Here is an 11653-nt window from a genome sequence, read left to right on the forward strand (position 1 = left end):
CAGAACCTGCACGGACCAGCTGGTGGGAGTGTTCACAAACTTCTTTTGCCTCTCCTTACTCCAGTGTGAGGTTCCCACCTGCTTCAAGAAGACCACTACTAACTCAGTGCCAAAGGAAAATCAGCAACGTGCCTTAATGACTACCGCCCTGTGGCTCTGATATCCATCATCATGAAGTGCTACAGGACATTAGTAATGGTACACATCAACTCCTGCCTTCCAGATTGCCTTGATCTACTAGAATTCACCTAACATTGCAATTGGTCCACAGCAGACGCTACCTTCCTGGCCCAACACTCATCCCTGGAACATCTGGATAACAAGGACATCTATGTCAGACTCTTGTTTACCGACTTCAGCTCTAACCAAACTAATCTCCAAATTCCGAAACTTGGACTCTGCTCCCCCCTCTACAACTGGATCCTCGACTTCCTGGCCCGCAATCAGTAAGAATAGGCAACAACACCTCCTCCATAATAATTCTCAACATTGGTGCCCTGTAAGGCTATGTACTCAGTCCCTTACTATACTCCTTTTACACTCATGACTGTGTGGCTAAATTTTGCTCTAATTCCATCCACACGTTCATGCATGACACAATCATAGTGGGTCAGATCTTATACAATGATGAGACAGAGTACAGGAAAGAGATTGACAGTGGCATGGTGTTAAGACAACAATCTCTCCCTCAATGTCAGCAAAAGGAAGGAGCTGGTCATTGACTTTAAGAAGTGAAGTGGAGAACATGCCCCAGTCTATATCAATGGTGCTGAGGTGGAGCTGGTCAAAACCTTCAGTTCCTGGGAGTAGACACCACCAATCATCTGTCCTGGTCCATTCATGTCAACGCTCCGCTTAAGAAAGCACACCAACCTCTATTTTCTTAGAAGGTTAAGAAAATTCAGCAAATCCACAATGATTCTTATCAATTTTTATAGATTCACCATAGAAAGCATCCTATCTGAATGCATCACAGCTTGGTATGGCTACTGCTCTGCCCAAGACTGAAAGAAATTATAGAGAAATTGAACACAGCCCAATCCATCATGCAAACTAGCCGTCCTTCCATTGGCTCCATCTAAACTTCCACCGCCTCAAAAAAACAGCCAACATAATCAAAGACCCCTCCATCCTAGTTATTTACTCTTCAATTGGAAAGAAGAGACAAAGGTTTGAAAACATGTACCAACAGATTCAAGAACAGCTTCTTCTCTGCTGTTATCAGATTTATGAATGCATCCCTCATATATTAAAGTTGATCTTTCCCTGCACCATCACTGTAGCTATATCATTAAATTTTGCATTGTATTCTATTAATCTGATGTATTTATGTCAAGTTCGATTTGTCTGCTTAGCATGCAAAACAATATTTTTTACTGTATATCAGTACATGTGGCAATAATAAATCAAATCAACTCAAATTAGATCCTATTCTTCTGGAACTACATGAGGAAAATGTTAGGCTTTGCAATGCTGTTATTCCAAAACAGGCATGTGCATCTGAGTGAGACATAGAATTCATAGAAATGATGGCAAAAAATTTACGCTTCCATTCAACCAGTCTGCTGATATTTATCCTCTGTGAACTGTCTCCCTATCTACTCTGTTCCCAGATCACTTTCTACCAACCTTCTAACATAAGAACATAAGAAGTGGGAGCAGGAGTAAGGCCATTCAGCACCTTGAGCCTGTTCCATCAGTTAATAAGATCATGGCTGATCTGATTGCTGTCTTAACTCCATTTCCCTGCTCATCCCCCATAATGTTTTGCTGTCTTGTTAATCAAAAATCTATCTAACTCAGCCTTAAATATATGAAGGGCAAAGTTTTCACTGGGCAGGAGAATTCCAAATGCAAGTGGCCCTCTGAGAATAAAAGCTGACTTTGATGGAAGTCCCCTTACTTTGAAACTGTCGGTCATACAGCCTGTTCTGCCATTCAATCTGAACCTGGCTGACGTTCCATTTCAATTTCACCTTTCTGGCCTCTCTCTCTCATTTCCCTTGATTCTTAAAGTGTCCATAAAACAGGTAAATTTCAGTCTGCCTAGTCCTTGTTTTCAATTTCCTGGGTAAAATTTACACCGTCCTCCTGCAGTCATTTATCTCCATGTTCTAGACATTCAATATTCATTTCCTCTTCATCCTTCAATCTGAGAAGGAAAGATTGCATTTACATAGTGTCCTGAGGTCCTGAAAGACATCCAATGGACTACTTCTGATAGGTATCCACAGTGATAAAAAACATGGTATCCAATTTACGCACAGCAAGATCCCATAAATAGCGATGTGGTAATGACTCAATTCATCTGACATTTATTTGTTTAGATCACTAGTTGTTCATCATTTAGCTTCACAGCCTTTAATTTAAAATAGATTCTCCTGTTCTCTGATCTAAATCCCCTACATTTTATTTTTATATTCGTTCAAGGCCTCAAGCAAGTCATCAATTCAATTATTTCACAAGGAATGGAAGTGAGACTAATGGGCCTGTGATTGTCTATATCTGTTTTGTTGCCTTTCATTGTATATGGACACACATTCTTTACCTGATATCTCTAGTATTCAATACTTCCTCATTCTCATAAAATCATCAAACAATATAGTGCAGAAAGATCCCAATTGGTCCATTTTGCCAGCTTTTGCAAACATATCCAATTAGTCCCAATAACAATTTCAAATCATCTCTCTTGCCTCTGTCAGACACCCTCACCAGGTAACAATATATGAAGGTAACATGGTTTTGTATAGACATTACAATTGCTGGTGTTGCATATTATAGGTTTGTCCTAGCCTTAGGTTCTCCTTCAGAGAACAACACCATGAGACAGAATCAAGAAGAGAGAGGGAGATTGGCAAATGAAGGTGGGAGAAAGAGGGAGCCTCAGATTGAGGGTCTAGTAAAAAGGCTGAAGAGTCAGAAGTGGGAAATGCAGGAGACTGAGGAATGAGGGTGTGGGGGACTGCACAATGAGAGTTGGTGGATTGGCAAGTCTGGGAGTAAGGGTTGGGATGAGGGAGACTTAGCCTCAAACAAACTTTTGGGTTTCAGAACTCCTCATCCAACAGCTGTTGGCATAAATCCAAAAACAAAATTGCTCAACTATCAGCAAACCCAACCTTTATACAGTAAATGCAATAACATTCACAAACATAACTAAAACTTCCATCCAGCACTGACAACTTAATTATGCATTCAAGATCTGGAGTGGGTCTTGAACCCACACCCTTCCTGACTCAGAGGCCAGAGTGTTACTATTAAGCTACATTTGACACTTATTAACAGGTTGCTCTCTGTACATTTTATGACAGAACTGTAGTGATAATGAAACATTCCATTGTAATTAGCCTACTACTGTAGCAAGATACTACATGCACATCCACCCCCACAGATTATCCTCTTGTACAGACTACAGAGAGTCAACTCATTAGGTAGATCATGTAGAAGCAAAGCAAACAGCAAAGCACTGAGAAAACAAAAATTAACAGCAGTTAATCTTCAAGCATTACAAAATAAATTTCCATTTACCTCACAATGCCACTGCACACATCTAAAGTAAGTCATGTCACAATGTTGCTGATGTATCATTATTCTTTTCTGCTATACATTTGCAAAGTCTTTGAAACTCTAATCCCTGCTGAGCAGCTCTCAAAAACAGAGTAGCATACAGTAAAAGTTTCTATTCCCATGTTCAAATCCCTCCATAGCTTCCCCCCCCCCCCGCCTCCCCCCCCCCCCCAATTATCTCTGTAATCTCCTTCACCATCTGAGAGTTCTGCTTTCCTCCATTCTGGCCTTTTGTGCATTCCTGATTTCCGTTGTTGCACCATTACTGGTCATGACTACCCAGGCTGTAAGGCTCTGAAATCCTCAAATTCCTCTTCTCATGCACCTTATCAATCTGATTTCTTTGGCCAAGCTTTTAATCACTTATCCAAATTGGTCCTCATTCAACTTGGTGTCAAATTTTGTCTATTATCCAGTAAAACACCTTAGGTTATCAAAGTAAGTTAAAGGTGCAAGTAATTGTCATTGATCTGTCTTCATTTACATTCAGACTCCTATATCTGTTACGTAACTCACAAAATGACTAGAGAATAGAAGGATGCCATTCAGCCCATCGTATTGATGCTGGTTCTCTGTATAAAGTACTCAGCTGATCTTGATCTTTTCTCTGTATTTCGGCAAATCCTTCCTCTTCAGGTAATTGTCCAAGTCCTTTTTGAAAGCCGTAGATGAAAATGGCCCCATGTCACTCTCAGGCATTGTACTCCAGATATGAAACAGTTGTTGTGTGAAACTAGGTGCTAGTCTCCAGAATTGCATTTGGTTTTGGGGCAGTAACAAATTTAGATGTGGTATTTGTCCGTATGTTCGCCGAGCTGGGCAGTTGATTTGCAGACGTTTCGTCCCCTTTTTAGGTGACATCTTCAGTGCTGTGGAGCCTCCTGTGAAGCACTGCTGTACTGTGTCTTCAGGGATTTATTTGGTTTCCTTCATACAGCCTGCTGTTGCTGGTTCCAGTTGTTTGTTGCAGTGATCGGTATACTGGTTCTAGATCAATGTGTTTATCGATGGTGTCCATGGATGAGTGCCATGCCAGTAGAAATTCTCTGGCTGTCCTCTGTTTAGCTTGTCCTATTATAGTTGCATTGTCCCAGGTAACTTTGTGGTCCTTGTTATCTGTGTGTATGGCTACCAGATACAGCTAGTCATGGCGTTTTCAACTCAGCAGAACAAAAGACCCTATACCAATCATGTACATGACAAGCATAGTTTACAAGATTCCATGCAAAGACTGCATGAAACATGGGACGAATATGTAGACAACTAGCAATTAGCATCCACAAACTCAACTAGCCACTAAATACCAGCTGCCCCGGTAACAACTGCAACCAGCACCCAAGCTACAAATCTTTACATGATCATTGAAATGTAGATGTCTCTGTAAATGCTGTGCACAGCAAACAAAGTCACCTGATTTTAATTTTTCTGAACCTCAGTTAATTAAAAAAAATTTTTTCAGTTCAATCATTTGAATTTGGTGGAATAATTAACAAAGAACGCGAGAGCTTGAATTGATCAGATAATGTGACAGTAGTAACAATGCAGGAAGAGGGATAATAGTCAAAAGAGCAAAATTGAACTCAGAGGAGGTCATTACTGAAAAAATGCCAGCCCATACCTAGGGTATACAGATACGTTATAGGACAGGAAAGGCAGTTTGGCTATGATGCCTAAGCTAATGTCATTCTCCAATTGAAGCTGCCCATTCTAGACTAATCCACTTCTGATTATCAAAACAGAAAGTCAGAGTGATTCAAAGACATGCTCTGAGATTGATTTTGAATGTCAGAGGGAAAATGGGAGACTTGGATCTTCTGTTTGAGAGGTGGTGGGAAAAAGGAGAGTAAACGTGAAACATGATGCAAGGTGGGAACAATTATTCCAAAGCCCTACCTCAACTGGAACATTAACAGGCCATCATAGACAGCAGGAAGGCAAACTGTATATTGACCTTCATAGCAAGAGGATTTAAGTACAGGAACATGGATATCTTGCTGCAATTATACAGGGTTTTGGTGAGGCCACAGCTAAAATATTGTGTGCAGTTTTGGTCCCTTTATCTGAGGAAGGATGTTCTTTACTGTAGAGGGAGTCCAGTGAAGGTTTACAAATTGATTCCTGGGACTGACTTACACGATAAATTAGAGGTAAAAACAATGACTGCAGATGCTGGAAACCAGATTCTGGATTAGTGATGCTGGAAGAGCACAGCAGTTCAGGCAGCATCCAAGGAGCAGTGAAATCGACGTTTCGGGCAAAAGCCCTTCGATAGATTAAGTTGGTTAGGATTATATTCACTGGAGTTTAGAGAATTGGGCCGGCGGCGGGGGGGGTGGGGTGGGGGGGAGGTGTTCTCATGGAAACCTGTAAAATTCTAACAGAATTAGACAGGTTAGATGCAGGAAGGATGTTCCTGATGGTAGGTAGCTCCAGAACCACAGTGTCGCATTTTGAGGATAAGGGGCAAACCCTTTAGGATTGAGATGACGTGAAATTTCTTCACCCAGTGAGTGATCAGCTTGTGGAATTCATTACCACAGAAGATGGTTGAGGCCAAGACATTATGTGTTTTCAAGACGGAGGTACATTTTGTGTCTAAAGGGGCCAAGGGTTGTGCAGAGAGAGTGGGATGAGGGCATTAAGCTCAATGATCAACCATGATCATAATGAATGGTGGAAGACATTCAAAGGGTTGAATGGCCTCATCTTGCTGCTATCCTTGATGTTTCTATCTAAGAGCATGCAGCGTCCATCTTCAGTCAGCATGTCTTAAAGAAATATGAAGCATTAGAGAAAGTGCAGAAAAGATTCACAAAATGGTTCCAGGGATGAGGAATTCCAGTTACATAGAAAGTTTAGGATTGTTTTCCTTGGAGATGGGAGGGTTAGGAAGAAATTTCATGAGAAGCCTGGACAGAGTAGTTAAGGAAAAACTGTTCCCATTGGTCCAAGGATAAAGAAGCAGAGGGCATAAACTTAATGTGATTGGCAAAGAAAACAAGAAAGGCATGCAACAAAACGTTTTGGACAGTGAGTGGTTAGGGTCTGGAATGAGCTGCTCCAGAGTGTAGTGTAGCCAGATTCAATAAAGACATTAAACAATTCATAAATCCAACAAATGATAATACGCAGAAAGCTCCCAATTGGTCCAAGAGGGAGCTGGATGATTATCTGGAAAAGAATGTGCCCGGCTACCGGGAAAAGACAGGAGAGTGACACACACAAAACATGACAGACTAATGGCCTCCTGAATGTGGTGCAACCATTTAGTGATTGTGTGAAAAGGTAAATTTAGGCTGGAAGCATAACAATTGATTAACAGATGGAATAAACTCCTGGACAAAGTAGGCAGAAAATTCAAAGTAGGAGTGGGGTTTCCACTCCTCAGTTACTACCACAAGGGCCCACATGCTTTTCTTTTTGGACTATAAACTGAAATGGAGATTGGAAACTATTATATTGCTGAAATGCCAGGAGAGTTTTACAATGGAAAAATCAAGTTGCTCATGTTTGTAGGTGTGCAAAGGAATGATACCTTTGGAAGAAATGAGTGTCATACTTCTAGACAGAGCAGCTTTGAATTAAGGGAAGGACATCCCAGCAACAGGCCTCGGATTGGTTGAGCTGCAGCTTGTGACAATTGTGTAGGTGCGGGCAGCTGGAGACTTTGAGGGCTGGTACATTGAAAATATCCCCCTCTCCCCTTCTCCAAATGTGAGTGAAAATAGAGAGAAAAGCCCAAGAAAGCTTGAAAAGAATTCCGACACAAAAAGACCTCTGTTCAGCAGATCAGCTATCAAAGTAAGAACAATAGACATCTGTGTGGTATCAGTGCTAAAAGTGAAAAGGAACCCTGAAAGGCAATTTAGACGACCTTGAGGTTTTCATCTTCAGAACTTTATTGTCGGTCTATGTATTTTTTCCACCAAAAAAATATGCCTTTTCTTTATCTTAAACATGAATGTGTGTGTGTCTGCGTGTGTTTATTTGGGATATTTGTTTTAAATTACATAGTTGCAAATTTGGAATCCTTGCCACTTTTTAAAGTTGCATGTTACAATAAATAGCTGAAAATGTGTTGCTGGTTAAAGCACAGCAGGTTAGGCAGCATCCAAGGAACAGGAAATTCGACGTTTCGGGCCAGAGCCCTTCATTCCTGATGAAGGGCTCTGGCCCGAAACGTTGAATTTCCTGTTCCTTGGATGCTGCCTAACCTGCTGTGCTTTAACCAGCAACACATTTTCAGCTCTGATCTCCAGCATCTGCAGACCTCACTTTTTACTGTTACAATAAATAGCAATATTTTTTGATAACGATGGAACCTGGTGTGAATTGCTTTTGTTCCAAATGGCAGTCAGTCAGCATTCAAATGGCAGTCAAAATTGGTGATTTTGGTGCTCTGATTACAATTTTATACATCTTGGAACAGCTTATCAAACAATGGACATGATTATCGGTGCATTTTTCCCAGTTATGACACAATATAGTGGTAGTAATTAACAGCTTCAATTATACTGAAAGAAAGGACTTGCATTCACTAACCACAACAATGCTTTACAGAAACTGGAGTACTTTTCAAATATACTCACTGTTGTGTAATGTAAACACAGCGGTCAAATGTAAACACACCGTGGGCGGCACGGTGGCACAGTGGTTAGCACTGCTGCCTCACAGCGCCTGAGACCTGGGTTCAATTCCCGACTCAGGCGACTGACTGTGTGGAGTTTGCACGTTCTCCCCGTGTCTGCGTGGGTTTCCTCCGGGTGCTCCGGTTTCCTCCCACAGTCCAAAGATGTGCGGGTCAGGTGAATTGGCCATGCTAAATTGTCCGTAGCGTTAGGTAAAGGGTAATATGTAGGGGTATGGGTGGGTTGCGCTTCGGCGGGTCGGTGTGGACTTGTTGGGCCGAAGGGCCTGTTTCCACACTGTAAGTAATCTAATCTAAATTGCATACTGCATGATTCCACACAGAGAAAATACAATAATGAACAGTTCCAGGGGTTTTGATGATGACTGAGGGTAACAACACAGGGAAATCTCCTTTTGCCCTTCTTTGTATAAAACCATGGGATCTTTCACATCAACTTCAGAGGAAGATGGGGCCATGATTGAATATTTCACATAAAATATACTTACTGAGAGCTGCACTGGGGCTGTCTTTGTTTCTCCAAAAAAATGTATTTTACCTGTAAGTATTTAAAAATCTATGAAAAAAACTACTTTCTTTAAATTTTACATAAGTTGCTTTAAAAACTTGTTGTCATCCAGCACAGTCCACTCAACAATACTCTTGGTTTTGAACCACTGCAGTTCATTAACTCTATTAGGAAGCAAGATCAAAGATTTTATCTAAGATTCCCATCATGGTTATTTAAAGTCAATGTTACCAAACTAGAAATTGGCATAAAGTGGTACCTGTTGTGAACTTTATGTTAGATTGTCTACAAAATATTCATTTAGATCTCGGGTGTTTTGTTTTGTTTTGTTTCACAATTATCAAATTGTGCTTTTGACAGTGGAACCCAATGCAGAGTAAAAATCACTCACTGTTACTCCCAATAATGTGAATTCCAACTTTCAGTTAACTGAATTCGCTACTGAAAGAGAAAAGAGACCCACAAGTTTTGCGGGATAAACATTTATTTTGAATTCCTGTTTTTCAAAGTGATGCACTAACCCATTTAAATTAAATGGAGGAATTTCAAATGAACATGTTAACTATTTCCATCCAGCGTTGTAAAGCCTCATTCTAGGGTCCTGGTTTTATTACATTACACAGACTGTAAGATCAAGTTAGACAGTCTCTTCAATCATCAAAAAGCCCCATTCAAACACAATTCAAGTAAATATGACTGGAAGTGCTGCAGTCTATTACTGGGTACTTCAGTTGGTCTGAGTAGTTTCTGAAAGGCCTTACTATTAATGTGGAACTTAAACACACATCAAGCAGATGCCTAAATGTTCGCTGTTTATGCAAACACAAATGGTTACAAATTCTGAGCAGGAGAGATAGGCAATGCTGAGGCAACAGGAGACCTCGAGCATCAGCAAGTAACTTAAAAGATGAAAAAAATTAGTGAGCAAAGGGGAAACTCTTCCTAAATTATCATTGAGACCAACGGGACAGCCTTCTCTGCTCATGGACCTCTCTTTAAACCATACGACCTCTGGTTCCAATAACAGGGTACAATAGGGAGTTCACATAGATCAAGTTGGCATTCTCCCCATGTGGCATGGGATTGTCCTACAGTTGGCAAAATGCAGTCAGTCCCATAAAGTGGTTCTTCACGTATCTTTTTATGCGTGTCTTGTTGTTTGCTCACCCCTTCAGGCTGCTAGCCTCTCTCATTCTGCGCTGAGAAATAGCCCCAGCTCTAAGAAGCAATCCCAACACATTGCACACTATTTTACCAAGTTCCGCCCTCCCCTCTCAGCCAGTAGTAACCCGGAAGATGATAAAATCATGTCCCATAGCTCTACGGTTTAACTGTTGATCACCCAGTTTAGACCAAGCAGCACAATTAACATGGAATTTCAAACGAGTCTGGGACGAGAGAAAACAGTCTCCCTTTAGGGACAGGCTGTCCAGTGGGTTTTACCACAGAACACGGAATCTCAGGGCTGACCGCACCTTCATTCTTAACAAATGGCAACCTCCTTTCTCTAATTGGACACAAGATGTCACTGGTCTCACTCCTGGCAACTTGTGACTGAAGATATAAGGACCTATGGGGCAACTTTTTCACACAGAGGGTGCATATATGGAATGAGCTGCCAGAGGAAGTGGTGGAGGCTGGTACAACTACAATATTTAAAAGGTATCTGGATGGGTATATGAATAGTTTAAATATGTGCATAATATATATTTCTGCCAAACACTGGCAAATGGGACTTGATTAATTTAGGATATCTAGTCAGCATAGATGAGTTGGACAGGGTGGGTCTGTTTCCATCCTGTACAGCTTTATGACTCTATGACTGTAAGCTGTCAGTAGCTGCCATCATTTGTGGTTTTTCAGATCACGATCCCTATCATTAGGAATATGAACCCCCTGAGCAGAGAGAAAGCTTTGAACAGAAGTTGTGAGATGAGATGAGATGAGATGAGATGAGGAAAGTGATTGACAAAGGACCAATTATAAGAGCTGAAAATTTTAACATATCTGGAATTTGGCAATTGAATTTTCCCCACCACTGAAAAATGTGGATTGGGGCGAGAAATTCGGGGAAAATTAGGAGTGATTTTCAAGTGTAAAGTCCTAGACATCAAGGGGAAATTATCATCAAGACCAGATGCCTATTAACTCGGATTATCTCTCATTATCACTACCATTACAACCTAATCTTACCTCATGAATATGTATTTTTTCAATCTCCCACACACTGCTGAGAATTCCCAACATGGAAGACTGTACGGATACTCCAGCTCACAATTACTGGAAAATCTCAGCAGGTCTGGCAGCATCTGTGAAGAGAAATCTGGTGACTATTCCCCAGTTCACAATTGGCTTGTCCAGGCATCCATCTTAAACACCCTGCACCAAGGCGTTGGGAACGCTACATGGACAGTGACTATTTGCACTCCATGTTCAAGGATGTTGAGTTCTGACACATATCAGCCTCTCCATGGTATTGTTGTGCTACACCTCCAATGCACCTCAGTACATTTCTGTACTTCAATGTTGCATTTTGGGATGCACAGGAATTTCATGTTGAGATACTCCTGCAAAGACACATTGCCTCAGGGACAGGCACCCAGTTCACTGATTGGGCCAGGCTGTGTCTCAAGGCAGCTTGCACACAATCTCTTAGCATATGTTCACTTTGCAACTACTTCCATTTTCTGAGTCTTGCCTTGTCTTTTTGCATCTGGGTCCCTCAGTCTGACCTTAAAGGCTCACAGTTCTACTGTCTTATCTTGTTGTTGAGCGCTGACACAAAGGCAGGCAGATTGTCATGATTGCCAGTGATCATCAGTCAAAGGGTGGACATGTTATGGTGTGGCACCATACCTCGTCAGTGTTGTACCTGCTCCATGTGCCAGATGCATACAATTCATCTGCTTCAAGCAAATGTCCATGCCACA

This window comes from Hemiscyllium ocellatum, chromosome 30, assembly GCF_020745735.1.
Source record: "Hemiscyllium ocellatum isolate sHemOce1 chromosome 30, sHemOce1.pat.X.cur, whole genome shotgun sequence".
Taxonomy (NCBI): Eukaryota; Metazoa; Chordata; class Chondrichthyes; order Orectolobiformes; family Hemiscylliidae; genus Hemiscyllium; species Hemiscyllium ocellatum.